The following is a 17207-nucleotide window of genomic DNA, read 5'->3' on the forward strand; positions in this document are numbered from 1 at the left end:
GAGCATAATCACTCACCAGTACCAAATATGAATAATAGATTAAAACAATAATACAACAATAATGGGAACAGAGCTGAAATCATGATATCAACATTTCATAATGATAATCAAAGTAACTGGATATCACTAACTAGCATGCTTTATGAAAACAACATTATAGTGTGCTGCGTAATACCCGAGTCCAATTTTAGCATGCTAATCATTTTATAAAAACCGCTGTATCAATAAATCATGCTTTCAAATAATTCACAAATCCCAATCAGATACATAGCGGATATGTGAAGACAGCTGATCAGGCTATCAATACCAGACGGCTCTAACTGCCATCCCATTTACCTGTTCCGGAACTCAGAGACTAGCTAGGTCTCTGACCTGCTGGACTAATCGGTTTTATAATATGCGTAACCGAATGAGCCTCTTACGCCACCTCAATAGGCCTACTCTGGCCCCAATGTATCCCATATCTGACCGTTTTATCCAGTTTTCAAAACACTTGTACCTATCTCCTTTCAAAACCATATATTTAACCAGCACACATATAAAAATCCAGTTCGCAAATCATTTCATTCGAGATAGGTACCTTTTGAAGTTACTTCTCCCCAAAACAATTCGAAAACAGTGATTTTATAACTACGGGGGATACGTAACTTAAAACGTTTCTGTTCCATTACGAGAATAAAACATTTAGCTATTCATATACACTGGACCATAAAAGAATGGTCAGGGGTACTTGCCTTGCAATGCTTTACAAACCCTAATAGCTTTCACGCTGACTTTGATCCTGGAACAACTCAACTGGGATCTACAATTACAGAATACCCTAATTAGTTATACCGACATGCTTGATATCCTCAAATCCTAATAACCCAAATCCGAAAACCCGACTCGTATTATTATTATACACATAATCATGCAATTATATTTCTCGAACATAAATAGGGATATCACGTAAAACATAATTATGTATGATTACAAATATATTTTAGAAAATTTTGGCAGCAACTTCTTTATTTATAAGACTACCCGTCGTTTATAATCGACGTCAACAATTCTCAATAATCCACAATATTATTTATCCTTTTATACAACTTACATCCCAACACCAATCACAACTAATTATTTAAGTCCGAAAATATTTTACATAATTATTTTATTTTATTTTTTTATAGAATTTATGACTCAGAACATTGTCATCACCGTCCACCGTCCACTCGTAGCGAGTCATCGCGGTACGGCGGCAAAATTTCCGGGGTACCCGATAATTCAGATTCCAACCAAAATTTCACCGATTTTTTAAAATTATTTTTTTACTGCACGGTATTTTATTTCACAAAATCAGTCAACAAAAATCCCTGCAATAACACAAATTAATTCATATTAAACCAACTGCACAATAATTAAGCCCATAATTAGAGACCACTACTAAACCCAACTGCCAGGCCCAATAACAGGCCCAACAGAACCAACAGAATCAAGCCCAACAGAATCCAACACAGGGAAATAGCACAGCACAAGAACCACATGACCACAGCACACACGCGCCGCGGGTCGTGCACACACACCGCACACAACACAGACAACACACACAATACCACACAATACACACACAATCACACACAATCGCCTACCGCCGCCACCAACCGGAAACTGGCGGCAACAGCGGCCAGAGAAAGGAAGAGACAGCAATGGAATACAAGAAAACAGGCAGCATAGTAATTACCTAGAGGAAGTGGAAGCAAGCCAAGGAAGAAGAAAATAAAAAAGGAACCGAGAACGAGAGAGAAGAGAGAGAGCAACATGGAGAGAAACAATAGAGAGATGATGTTTTAATTCTCCCCAAAGCCAACTGCTGACACGTATCTATTAATTGGATACGTGTCAATTTCTTTTATAAGATTTTGACACGTATCCCAGATATACCCGGGAACTGAAATTTTGCCCTGAAAACTGAATTTAACGAAATAAGTTGCGAATAAAACAACCTCCGAAAATTACGAAAATATCTTTAAAATATTATAAATATCCCGAAGTAAATAAAAACGTAAATTTCGAAATTTTTAAACAATTTTTAAGGTACGCTTTATACCCGCTTTTTAACAAATAATGAAATGACGCGCGCATGAAACAATTCCCGAAAATTTCCAAAATAATTTTAAAATTCTCCGAATAATACGAACTTAATAAAATATAAATTTCATAATTTTTAAAGATTCCCATAATTAAATATGGATTTTAGCATTTAACACACTCAGAAAATCATTTGAAAATGAATAATTAACAAAATATTAATTTCTCAATTTTATAAAGTCCTAAAAACAATCATTGAAATTATAAAATTTAAAAAACCAATTTTAAAGACAACCCAAATATTTATGGAATTAAAATTACAATAAGGTCACTTTTACAAGCAAAATAAAATCACATAACTCACCAATAAATCACATAATTTCAATCCCACATATCAACAAATCATAATTATTTAAATAACAATCAATAACCGCTGCCAAAATTAATACACATCTTTTATTTATTTACTTAAACTTTTATTACACTTCCAAATATTAGAAATAAAATTAAAGTACACGAGTCGTTATATTCCTTCCCCCTTAAAAAGATTATGTCCCCTGAATCTGACTCATCTAAATAAATGAGGATATTTATCAAGCATGTCTGACTCTAATTCTCAGGTAGACTCTTCTACTCGAGGATTTCTCCATAAAACTTTTACTATAGGAATTGACTTATTTCTAAGGACTCGTTCCTTACGGTCTAGGATTTGAACTGGTTGTTCTACAGAGGATAAATCTGGTTGAAGCTCAATCGGTTCATATTCTATAACTTGATTCGAATCAGGGACATAGGGCTTCAACATAGACATATGGAACACATTATGAATGTGTTGCCACTGCGGGGGTAACGCTACCTCGTAAGCAACCCTTCCCACTTTCTTCAAAACCTCAAAGGGTCCTATGAATCTAGGGCTAAGTTTACCCTTCTGACCAAATCGTACTAACCCTTTCCAAGGCGATACTTTTAGTAACACCAAAGCTCCTATCTCAAAGTCCATGTCTTTCCTATGCAAATCTGCGTATTTTCTTTGTCTATCTTGAGCTGCTTCCAATCTTTTCCGAATCAACACTATAGCATCTCTAGTCTGCTGAACCAACTCAGGGCCTAACACTTTCTTTTCTCCTACTTCATCCCAGTACAATGGTGACCTACACTTTCGTCCATACAAAGCTTCATAAGGTGGCATCCCTATACTGGCATGGTAGCTGTTATTATATGAGAACTCAATCAAAGGTAGGTGCTCATCCCAATTACCCTTAAAAATCTAGAACACAGACTCTCAACATATCCTCTATGGTCTGAATTGTTCTTTCACTTTGGCCATCCGTCTGAGGATGATAGGCGGTGCTCATATTTAATTTCGTTCCTAAGCACTCTTGGAATTTAGTCCAAAACCTAGAATTAAATCTAGGGTCTCGATCCGATACTATAGAAACAGGAACTCCATGTTTGGTAACTATCTCATCCAAGTATAACTTCACTAGCCTTTCCAACGAATACCTCTCATTAATCGGAAGGAAATGCGCCGACTTAGTCAATCTATCAATGATTACCAAAATAGCATCATGATTCGCTCTCGTCTTTGGCAATCCCACTACAAAATCCATAGCAATGTCTTCCCATTTCCATTGAGGAATCTCCAGAGGTTGTAACAATCCACTCGGTCGTTGATGCTCTGCTTTCACCGTCTGACACACGTGACATTTACTTACCCAATTGGCAATATCCTTCTTCATTCCTGGCCACCAAAAATTTCTCTTCAAATCCTGGTACATCTTGGTACTACCAGGGTGAATAGAAAACCTAGAGTTATGTGCTTCTGCAATACTTCGTTCTTCAACTCTGTTACATCAGGAATCCATACTCTGGACGAAAACCTATATAAACCTTGACTATCTTTTTGAGTACACAACTCTTCTCCTGTCAAAGTATCCAACTCTTGCTCTATAACTCCTTCTTGACATCTTCTAATCTTTTCCATTAAGGCCGGCTGGCAAGTAATTTCATATAGTTGCTCTTGACTTCCGTTAGATCCTCGAACTTTAATTTCCATTCTTTCTAAGTCCCGTGCCAACTCTTCCGCAATCTTAATCATATTCAGCCTTTCCTTTCTACTCAAGGCATCAGCCACCACATTGGCTTTACCTGGGTGATAATTAATCGAACAATCATAGTCCTTAATCAACTCCAACCACCTTCTCTGCCTCATGTTCAAATCTTTCTACGTGAATATATATTTCAGGCTCTTATGATCGGTGTAAATATCGCATTTCTCTCCATACAAGTAGTGACGCCATAACTTTAAAGCAAATACTATAGCCGCCAATTCAAGGTCATGAACTGGATATTTTTGTTCGTGAGGCTTTAATTGTCTGGAGGCATACGCAATCACTTTATCATGCTGCATTAACACACATCCCAATCCTTTCAGAGAAGCATCACTGTAAATTACAAAGTTTCCAGTCTCATCTGGCAATGCTAACACTAGAACCGTCACTAATCTTCATTTTAACTCCTGGAAACTCTCTTCACACTTTTCCTTCCAAACGAACTTCTCATTCTTCCTGGTCAACTTGGTTAGTGGGGATGCAATCTTCGAGAAATCTTTCACAAACCTTCGATAATATCCTGCTAATCCAAAAAAACTTCTTATTTCCGTTGGTGTCTTCGGTCGCTCCCATTTTGATACGGCTTCAATCTTTACCGGGTCTACTTTGATACCTTCTTTACTTATTACGTGACCAAGGAACTGTACTTCCGTCAGCCAAAACTCACACTTAGAAAACTTAGCACACAACTGCTTTTCTCTTAACTTTTGAAGGGCAATCTGCAGATGCACCGCGTGATCTTCTGGATTCTTCGAGTATATGAGGATGTCATCAATAAATACAATAATAAACTTATCCAGATACTCCTTGTATACCCTATTCATCAAATCCATGAAAGGTGCTGGCGCATTCGTCAATCCAAACTATATTACTAGAAACTCGTAATGGTCATACCTTGTTCGAAATGCAGTCTTGGGGATATCCTCGGGCTTTATCTTCAATTGGTGGTAGCCGGACCTTAAGTCAATCTTTGAAAAGTAACATGTTCCCTTAAGATGGTCAAACAAATCATCGATCTGCGGCAAAGGATATTTATTCTTTATCGTCAACTTATTCAGCTCTCTATAATCAATACACAATCTCATACTTCCATCCTTTTTCTTCACAAATAACACTGGAGCACCCCACGGGGAAACACTGGGTCGAATAACTCCTTTATCCAATAACTCCTGAAGTTGCTTAGCCAATTCTTTCATTTCAATCGGGGCCATTCTGTATGGAGCCTTAGAAACTGGTTCAGCTCCAGGTATCAAATCAATGGAAAACTCTATCTCACGATCAGGTGGCAATCCTGGTAATTCTTCTGGAAAAACATCAGGGAATTCTCTTACTATAGGGATGTCATCCAAAATAGGGGTCTCTTTCTTCGTATCCACTACATGAGCCAAGTACGCTTCACATCCTTGTCTCAGCAATTTTCTTGCTTGCATCACTGAGAGAAACTTCCTATCTTGCCTCTGCCCTTGGTAACTGATCCTTCTATTATCTGAGGTGTAAAGAACAACTCTCTTTTTCTTACAATCAATATTTGCCCTATATCGAGACAACCAATCCATACCTAGAATAACATCAAAGCCTCCCAACTCGAAGGGTATTAAGTCAACAGGGAACATATACCCCGAAATCTCTAGGGAACAACTAGGATAAAATTGTTTTACAAGTACTTTATCCTTATTATCTAATTCTATAGTTAAGGGTTCATCTAAATCTTCTAGCATCAATTGCATTTTATTCACACAACTCACAGATATAAAAGATTTGGACGCTCCTGAATCAAACAAAACGTTAACAGGTACGGAATTTAGAGTAAACGTACCTGCAACCATATCAGAATCATGAACTGGAGACTTCTGGGTCATCTTAAAAGTCCTAGCTCTCGCAGTACTGGTTGCTGGTCCTTGAGACACGCTCCTACCCGCATTACCTTGGGTCACTAACTTATAATTCCTACCTATGTGTCCCACTTTGCCGCAACTAAAACAAGTAATTCCTTGAATCTCAGACTTACATTCCGTGGAATAGTGACCTTTCTGTCCACACTTAAAACAATTAACATTATCTCGGCACTGTCCACTGTGCTTTTTCCCACACGTCTTACAATCAACTACTGGCTTACTCATCCTCATCGGGGCAGAGTTAACTGATGTTGTACCGGGCTTAACTTGGGGAAAGTTCTGCCCTTTAAACTTTTTATTCTTATTTCTGCCGAACCAATGCTGAAACTTTCGACTTGCTATTCCTGATTCTGACTTTGCAGGTCCACTTTCAAATTTCCTTTTCTTTTCACCCTGCTCCTTTGCAGCTAACTTCTGATCACTCTCTATCACCAGGGCAGCCTGAACTACCGAAGTATATGTCTTGAGTTGTAAGGCTACAACTCCACTCCTTATTTCTGGCTTCAACCCTTATTGAAACCGCTTCGCTCTTTGGGCTTCTGAACTCACATATTCCGGTGCTATACGGGCCAACTCCGTAAACTTCGCTTCATATTCCGTGACACTCCTATTTCCTTATTTCAGCTCCAAAAAATCCATCTCCATTTGACTTTGGAGACAAGCTGGAAAATACTTTTCCAAGAACAACTCTGTGAATCTGGCCCAGGGAACTGGACCTTCTCCTTCTAGGGCTCGCGTAGATTCCCACCAATAATTCGAATCATTTCTCAGAAAATAACTAGCATAATCAGTTTTTAAATTCTCACTCTCCTTGGTGAGCGCAAACGCCTTTTCCATTTCCTTTAACCATATCCTGGAAGCAACAGGATCTACCTCTCCTTTAAACTCTGGGGGCTTCACTGCTTGAAAAGACTTAAAACTAACACCTTGATTTGCCCCTCTCATCTCATGCTGCTGTTGGATTTGTAGTTGCTGCTGTTGGATTTGCTGTTGTTGTTGTTGTATGAGCTGCTGTTGCTGTTGTTGTTGCTGTTGCAATTATTGCTGTTGTTGTTGGAATTGTTGTTGTTGTTGGGCCAGCTGTATAGTCTGCTGACGCAACAAGTTTGTCAAATCACTCATGGAAGGATCCCCAGCAGATCCGTTATTGGGCTGAGAATTTTTCTTTGGTGGCAACTCCTGAAACATAATAGTCATATATAAGAGAATGGATTGCTCCAGTAGTTTATATTTATGCATCAGGAGAGCGTTGCCACTAAGACAATATTCTCATCCCCCATATAATTGGATCCGTCCTGAGTGAATGATTATAATCTAAAAATGCCAGCAATAGAAACAACAATAATAATAGCAACAATAATAGCAACACACACACGATATATAAAAACTGAACGATAATATAAAGCAGCTGAACTACAGTAACCAACATAATCCAACTAGTACAACTAAAAATCCAAATACAAAGAACCATCTGAATACACGCCAAAATTGGCTGTCATAACAGCCTCGCCTACTACCAACTATCACAAGATAATGTACATATACAAAGTAAACAACCACAGAACTCCTAGAAGTCAACTCTGAGCTCTGCATCCCTCTACTACAGCTCTGTCTAGTCTCTACCACTACCACCAATGGAACCTAGCTCAAACAGTAGCCAGTTCACTAGGTCCTGATACTGCACAGCTCTGAACTCTGAACTAATGAAACGGTCAATAGACCTAGCCCTCTCTACAGCAATGCTCTCACACGGGCTCGCACCTCAGGGGAAGGGGCAGAAATACCCTGAAATGGTGAAATAGGTACCTGGTCCAACTGGGCAGCAAACTGTGGACTTTGATCTCTGATAAAGGAAGTATTCACCACCCTATGTACATGATAAGGGATTGGTGAAGAAATACTACTAGGGGCCACAAGAGGTGCCGGAGGTCTCATCATAGAAGAACTGGGACTGCAGCCGGGTGGGAAATCCCTGACAGCAGACACAGACCTACGTACCCAATGGGGACGAGGACCAGATTCAGGGATGTCTCGAGGCACAAAAGTAGGGACTGGTGGAGGAGGCATATAGGTCTCCTCGGCAACAGCATCAAGGGGTTCCTCCGAATCTGAGCTATCCGAATCAGAAGCCCGAGATGGAGAACTCGAAATCGCAATAGGCCACTGCCAACATAATAAATATACAGGCAAGACACAACCAGGTCAAGGCAATTCTATCAAAACATTTAATAGATGCTAGGGTAACGCCGTCGGAACCCTCGACTGACTCTAAAGGTTTGCTCCTCTATATGAGTTGCTGACTCACACTTAAAGACTCAAGCTATCACCTACTTAACATAATCCCTAACTTGAATCAGGGACTTGAACCTGTAGCTCTGATACCAACTATGACGGCCTCAACCCCGGGATCAGGAGTTGACGTCACTAAACACAATTACCCAAAAATTATAACAACAGAGTTATTATTATTAGAATATACTAACTTGACCCCAAACCAAGATCCGATCCAGGTTCAAGTATAATTCAGGTTTCTCATTATTACTAACTCTTTATTCACTATCTACGTCACACTAACTTTATTCAGCAACTCTTCAGACCTCATGGTATGATACAAACTACCTCAGAGGAGCAAGGTCCAGAAGGGGCGGGAACACGGGTCGGTCTGACAGATCTTCTAGGCATCTGCGAAATATACGTAACAGTTTGCAAGGGTGAGCATAATCGCTCAGCAGTACCAAATATGAATAACAGATTAAAATAATAATACAACAATAATGGGAACAGAGCTGAAATCATGATATTAACATTTCATAGTGATAATCAAAGTAACTGGATATTATTAACTAGCATGCTTTGTGAAAACAACATTATAGTGTGCTGCATAATACCAGAGTCCAATTTTAGCATGCTAATCATTTTATAAAAACCGCTGTATCAATAAATCATGCTTTCATATAATTCACAAATCCCAATCACATAGCGGATATGTGAAGACAGCTGATCAGGCTATCAACACCAGACGGCTCTAACTGCCATCCCATTTACCTGTTCCGGAACTCAGAGACAAGCTAGGTCTCTGACCTGCTGGACTAATCAGTTTTATAATGCGCGCAACCGAATTAGCCTCTTACGCCACCTCAATAGGCCTACTCTGGCCCCAATGTATCCCATATCTGACCGTTTTATCCAGTTTTCAAAACACTTGTACCTATCTCCTTTCAAAACCATATATTTAACCAGCACACATATAAAAATCCAGTTCGCAAATCATTTCATTCGAGATAGGTACCTTTTGAAGTTACTTCTCCCCGAAACAATTCGAAAACAGTGATTTTATAACTACGGGGGATACGTAACTTAAAACATTTCTGTTCCATTACGAGAATAAAACATTTAGCTATTCATATACACTGAACCATAAAAGAATGGTCAGGGGTACTTGCCTTGCAACGCTTTACAAACCCTAATAGCTTTCACGCTGACTTTGATCCTGGAACAACTCAACTGGGATCTACAATTACAGAATACCCTAATTAGTTATACCGACATGCTTGATATCATCAAATCCTAATAACCCAAATCCGACAACCCGACTCGTATTATTATTATACACATAATCATGCAATTATATTTCTCGAACATAAATAGGGATATCATGTAAAACATAATTATGTATGATTACAAATATATTTTAGAAAATTTTGGCAGCAACTTCTTTATTTATAAGACTACCCGTCGTTTATAATCGACGTCAACAATTCTCAATAATCCACAATATTATTTATCCTTTTATACAACTTACATCCCAACACCAATCACAAATAATTATTTAAGTCCGAAAATATTTTACATAATTATTTCATTTTATTTATTTATAGAATTTAGGACTCAGAACATCGTCATCACCGTCCACCGTCCGCTCGTAGCGAGTCATCGCGGTACGGCGGCAAAATTTCCGGGGTACCCGATAATTCGGATTCCAACCAAAATTTCACCGATTTTTTTAAAATTATTTTTTTACTGCACTGTATTTTATTTCATAGAATCAGTCAACAAAAATCCCTGCAATAACACAAATTAATTCATATTAAACCAACTGCACAATAATTAAGCCCATAATTAGAGCCCACTACTAAACCCAACTGTCAGGCCCAATAACAGGCCCAACAGAACCAACAGAATCAAGCCCAACAGAATCCAACACAGGGAAACAGCACAGCACAGGAACCACACGACCACAGCACACACGCGCCGCGGCTCGCGCGCACACACCGCACACAACACACACAACACCACACAATACACACACAATCACACACAATCACACACAATCGCCTACCGCCGCCACCAACCGGAAACCGGCGGCAACAGTGGCCAGAGAAAGGAAGAGACAGCAATGGAATACAAGAAAACAGGCAGCATAGTAATTACTGAGAGGAGGTGGAAGCAAGCGAAGGAAGAAGAAAATGAAAAAGGAACCGAGAACGAGAGAGAAGAGAGAGTGCAACAGGGAGAGAAATAATAGAGATATGATGTTTTAATTCTCCCCAAAGCCAACTGCTGACACGTATCTGTTAATTGGATACGTGTCAATTTCTTTTATAAGATTTTGACACGTATCCCAGATATACCCGGGAACTGAAATTTTGCCCCGAAAACTGAATTTAACGAAATAAGTTGCGAATAAAACAACCTCCGAAAATTACGAAAATATCTTTAAAATATTATAAATATCCTGAAGTAAATAAAAATGTAAATTTCGAAATTTTTAAACAATTTTTAAGGTACGCTTTATACCCGCTTTTTAATAAATAACGAAACGACGCGCGCATGAAACCATTCCCGAAAATTTCCAAAATAATTTTAAAATTCTCCGAATAATACGAACTTAATAAAATATAAATTTTATAATTTTTAAAGATTCCCATAATTAAATATGGATTTTAGCATTTAACACACTCAGAAAATCATTTGAAAATGAATAATTAACAAAATATTAATTTCTCAATTTTATAAAGTCCTAAAAATAATCATTGAAATTATAAAATTAGAAAACCAATTTTAAAGACAACCCAAATATTTATGGAATTAAAATTACAATAAAGTCACTTTTACAAGCAAAATAAAATCACATAACTCACCAATAAATCACATAATTCCAATCCCACATATCAACAAATCATAATTATTTAAATAACAATCAATAACCGCTACCAAAATTAATACACATCTTTTATTTATTTACTTAAACTTTTATTACACTTGTTAATGAGTGTTGCATTCTGAGTAAAATAAGCAGTATGCACAGCTTCAGCCCAAAAATAGGTTGGTAGCTTTGCTTCATCAAGCATTGTTCGTGCAACTTCAATAAGAGTTTTATTCTTTCTTTCAACAACTCCATTTTGCTGTGGAGTTCCAGGAGCAGAAAATTCTTGCTTGATTCCATGGTCTTTGCAGAACTCTTCCATGATCAAATTCTTGAACTCAGTGCCATTATCACTTCTTATGATCTTCACAGAATCTTTGACCAATTTATCCAGTTGCTTGACATGATCAATCAAGATAGATGCAGTTTCACTTTTTGTGTGCAAGAAATACACCCATGTGTATCTGGTGAACTCATCCACTATGACCATTGCATATTTCTTCCTTGCAATAGACATAACATTCACTGGACCAAATAGATCAACATGTAATAGGTGATAAGGCTCAAGAATTGATGATTCAGTCTTGCTCTTGAATGAAGATTTCATTTGTTTTGCCTTCTAACATGAATCACAAAGGCCATCAGGAGCAAATACTGATTTTGGCAGTCCTCTCACAAGATCTTTCTTGACTAGTTCATTTATATTGTTGAAATTTAAATGAGAGAGTTTCTTGTGCCAATTCCAGTTTTCTTCCATTGATGCTCTACTTAACAAACAGATTGCAGAACCATCAGTACTTGTTGAAAGCTTGGCTTCATAAATGTTACCATGCCTGTATCCTTTCAGAACAACTTTGCCTGTAGATTTGCTTACAACTTCACAGTGTTCTTCAAAGAAATCCACATAATAACCTCTGTCACAGATTTGACTAACACTTAGCAGATTGTGTTTAAGTCCTGAGACCAGAGCTACTTTCTTAATGATGACATTCCCAAGATTGATATTTCCATATCCCAGTGTTTTTCCAATGTTTCCATCTCTATAAGAAATACTTGGACCAGCTTTCTCCACAAAGTCTGATAGCAAGGCTTTATTTCCAGTCATATGTCCTGAACATCCACTGTCCAAAACTAGGATGTTTTTCCTGTTGCCCTGTAATCACAAAGACCACTAATGATTTGTTTTAAGGACCCAGACTTGCTTGGATCCTTTGGCCTTATTAGGTTTGTTAACATTTGCAGCGGATTTAGCATCAGAGTTTATGTTAACAATTTTCTTATCAGAATTTACACTATCAGACTTTGAATCAGAACATATACTAGAAGGAACAATGCTAACTTTCTTTAAAGAAGGTTTTATTTGATAATAATCATAGTATAGACTATGATATTCCTTAAAAGTATAAATGGAATGCCATAAACTACCACAATTAAAACAAGGATTTTGTGGCTTATATCTAACAGACTGACTCTTAACTCCTGACTTTGAAGGTAAGGAGTTTATGTTCTTATTCTTCCTGCAAAAAGAAGCCAGATGGTTAGAACTTATGGCACGTTTTTCTAGGAGCATCAAGAACAGGCTTATAATCATTGCTTTTATTCACACCTTCCTTTCCATTCCTATTTTTTCTAGGTGATTTTACCTTGTTTGCATTCTTAACGTCTTTCAGCTTATGCGTAAGCTGCTTCTTTGTCATTAAGCCTACGTTTACTTCAGTTGTATTTTCCTGTTTTAGTTTGTCAGAAGTTAATTCCTTTTTAACTTCTGATTTCTCATTGTCAGACTTTACAGCTACAAACTTAACAGGTTTTAACTTTGGCTTTTATTTAACAACTATAGGCTTAATATTTACAGTTCCTTTATCATTCTTATCATCTCCATAACCTAAGCCCTCTTTCCAGTTTCCACTACTTAACAAATTCTGAGTTGTTCTGCCAGAGTTAGTCCAAGTCCTAATAATCTCTCTTTCCTTTCCTAACCCAGTTTTTAGAGATTCATTCATTTTAAGTACTCCATCCCTAACATTGAAAGCATCATCTCTATCTTTCTGAGTTTGATGGAACATGACTAACTCTTTTTCTAAATAATCATTCCTCTTTTTACAGGCAAGATTTTCAGAAGTTAAACTTTCATATGTTAAAGTTTGATCTCTATAACTAATGAACATGGTTTTAAGATATCTTCTCAACTCAATAATATCATCAGTATGAAAGGCATAAGTAGTTTGATGTACCTTTAACTCAGCAGCTTCAGAACTGCTATCAGCATTTGCCATCAATGCATAGTTCACCTCACTTTCAGAATCTGAAGTATCTGTTCAGCTTTTCTTCTTTGTGACAAGAGCCTTGCCTTTGTCACTCTTCACTTTCTTGCAATCAAGAGATATGTGGCCTTTCTCACCACAGTTGTAGCATTTGACATTTGTGTAATCTCCTATGTCAGACTTCCCTTCTTTGCATTCAGATTTTCTGAAACTCTTCTTATCAGAACTTGCACCTTTCCTGGAAAACTTCTTTCCCTTCCTAAATTTTCTGTATACAATCCTTGTGATTCCTTTCACCATAAGAGCACACAGCTTCATCATCTCTTCATCAGCATCCATCTCAGGCAAGCTTTCAGTTTCTGAGTCATCATCACTATCAGAACTTGATGACTCAGTATCAGACTTTGTGATGAGCGATTTTCCCTTGCCTTTCCTTGAGGTAGGTGCTTTGGGGGATTCTTCCTCAGCCTTAAGAGCAACTGTCCTTGACTTTTCTCCTTTCCTCTTGCTTCTTTATTCCATCTCAAGTTCATGAGTCTTGAGCATCCCATAAATTTCATCAAGAGTTGTTTCTTCAAGATTATAGTTGTCTCTTATAATTGTGTCCTTCAAATCCTATCTTTTAGGAAGAGCTAACAGGAATTTAAGGTTTGAATCTTCAAGATCATACTCCTTATCAACTAGTGACAAATCATTCAAGAGTTTGACGAATCTGTCATATAAATCAGTCAATGACTCATTAGGCTTTGAGTCAAAGTGTTCATACTCTTGAGTGATTATTGTAATATCCGGGATATATCGTGTAATTATTTTTGCTATTAAATAATTATTATTTGTGTTCAGTATCTATTCTATGAGTTAATTGTTAAGTGTTATCTGTACTTGGATATTCAAAAATAATATTAATTGAGTATTTTAATTTTTATATGTCCAAAATAAAATATAAATAATTGCATATCTTCCTAATTATTTTTATGTTGATTTATGGATTTATAAGAATCATATGAAATTTATAAAATCTTTTTCCGGGTAATTAAAATCTATTTTATAAAAACGGGAACCAACCGACGTCACCCGTTGTTACGTTTTTGGAACCCGAAACTCTTCTGAGAACTCCATCCTAACCTAATTGTAATATTCCGAGCATATTCCATGTTTCGACTTTTTCGATCCAGTGTACGGTTTATCCTGTACGGGTCCCGGCGCAACATTTTCGATACAATATTCATTTAGGTAAATCCATAAAACCTGTATTTTTGATAAACGGGAGCTTTTTATTAAATTATCCCAATTATCACTTTGTAGTACGTGTAACTAGGCGATGAGACCAAGACTGCAGTACAAATTGTACTGATTTGGATAATTATCCCGAAAACCGATACCGTTTGCATACTAATTTTCCGGAATGATCCAACGGGATACTAATTTTCCGTAAATATAAATAGCCTTTTTCCGTATTTTATTTCGTATCAAAATCATATGCACACAGATAAATATAAAATTTTACAAAGAAAAATCCTATATTCATAAACTGTTTCAAGAATCAAACCAACTTTTGAAGGTGTTATTGATCTTTGTTTGAAAAGCTCGAGTACTGGATTTGAAGGTCTTGAGAAGCTCTATCAGAATCTGTAATCCATACACCTGCAGAATCAAAGAAGAGGCAAGGCGTAGAAAAGGGAAACAGATAGTTGAGGAGTAAGACGGTTGTAATTGGAAGCGAGTGCAAAGTAGTAAGCTAATACTAGGCAAGTGTTCTGAACTTTCTCGAGATATTGTAGTACTTGATAGTCTTGTTGATATTGCAAGTGCTTTGAAGCACTGAAACCCAAACTCTGATTCCAGTTATTGTTCTTGAGCCATGAACCTTATTCTTTCTAGACCATTGATTGTTCTGTACCCAAACACGAGTCTCAAGCATACGATACTACTCTACAAATACATGCAAACAAAATCCCAAACACTGAACTGAATTACTTGTATACTCAATCATTGCATCCTATGCTTTGAAAGCCCAAATCTTTGAAACCCTGAAATGTTGATTCCTCTGTTATCCAATTCTTCATTACCCAGCATCCAAGCTTTTAAATTGACTTATTGATCCTTACAAGGATTGAACCCCTTTCATTGTTAAACACTTATTGTTTTTATTGATTCTGGTTATTGTTTATTATTGCATATTCTGTTATTATGTTAGAATTGGACTGTTTTAATAAAATTGTGGACCAGATTCGTGGTCAGACCATATAATGGTCAAGTTAGGCAAATATGTGCCTTGGATCCAGTAGTTAGAGCAATGTTGTGTGCCTTGCTCGGGGTTAGTACGTAACTGATCAGCAGCCTAACCTTGGTTTTTAAATTAAAAGTATAATATCCAATTCTAAATCATAATTCATTGTTCACTTGATATCATAATCATGTTCACTTGATGATCATTATTCTCAGTTTTGTCATTGTGACTTGCTGAGCTAGTTAGCTCATTTGTGCAATGTTGTTTATATTCTTTCCAGTTAAAAAGGAACCAGTTGGTAAAGAGGATCCCTAGTCCAGCGCGAGAGCTAGGGGTTCAGGTTGAGAAAGCTGAGCTAGTAGGCTTCTTTTGAGATAATTTAAGTTTGTAGAAGTTGTAATAAAGTTTAATACTCAGTTTGAGTTTGAATGATTGGGATTTGAACGGTTTGTAATATATTAGTGAGTTTGGCTTGTGTGCATACTTTAACCTGTTGCGGTCTGTGGTGGTTGGTAAGTAGGGTCACTGCATATATTATTATTATTATTATCTTTATTATTGTTATAAGCAGGTTATAAATAAGGTGTGTGTGTGGACCCCTAACTTCTGACCCGGGTTTGGAGGGCGCCACAAGTTTGGTATCAGAGCTACAGGTTATAAGTCACTAACACAAGCCTAGGTTAACGGGAATGGGTAGAGGGTTAGGATTAGAAGTAAGGAATAGAAAGATAGAACGTCGAGAGGTTGAGTGCTTCGGTATATCAGGTATTAGTGTAATTCGCGTTATGGTACGAGATTCTTATATTGCGATATGATTTCAGATAGCAGTGATGGCCGACTCTTTTATTCCCGTATCAGCTGATCACTTAGAGCCTTCAGTTGGAGTGCCGTTTTCGGATCCACGTCCTGTTATTCCACCCGTGTTGGCTATACTACCTCCACCTGTGTTGCAGCCCGTACCATTGCAGGCTATTCCACCTCCAGGCGTGAGGCCACCTGTTAGAGGACCCCCACCTGCTGATTCAGGCTTTACTAGTCATTCAGTCACAGGAGTACCTTTCCAGTTCTCTTCCTATCATGTCCCATATCATCAGTTTGAGGCTTTCCTTATGGAGCAGCGATTCCTACAGGGTCAGATCCAGGAGTTATTGCATATCATGCGTACCAGAGAGATGGGGAGTGGTGAGAGGCGACTTAGGGAGAGGCTCCAGGCGTTTCGTAGAGCAGCTGCTGTGAGGATTGCTGAGGCTACACAATAGGACATCACCCCTGATTTCCTAGTAGAGTGGGCTAAGTGGGTTCTAGAGGAGCTTGAGGAGATAGGAGGTCCAGATTTGCCATGAGTATGTAGTATGTACAGTAGTGTGTAGTGTGTATCAGTAGACTTTTGAGTTGTATTTATAGACTAGCTATGCTGACCAGTGAGTAGGTTGTTGCACCCTTTTTGCTTTTACATCCGAAGCGTCTTTACGCTTGTACTACCTAAAACTTTTG

The sequence above is a fragment of the Apium graveolens genome, chromosome 7, assembly GCF_009905375.1.
Source record: "Apium graveolens cultivar Ventura chromosome 7, ASM990537v1, whole genome shotgun sequence".
Lineage (NCBI taxonomy): Eukaryota > Viridiplantae > Streptophyta > Magnoliopsida > Apiales > Apiaceae > Apium > Apium graveolens.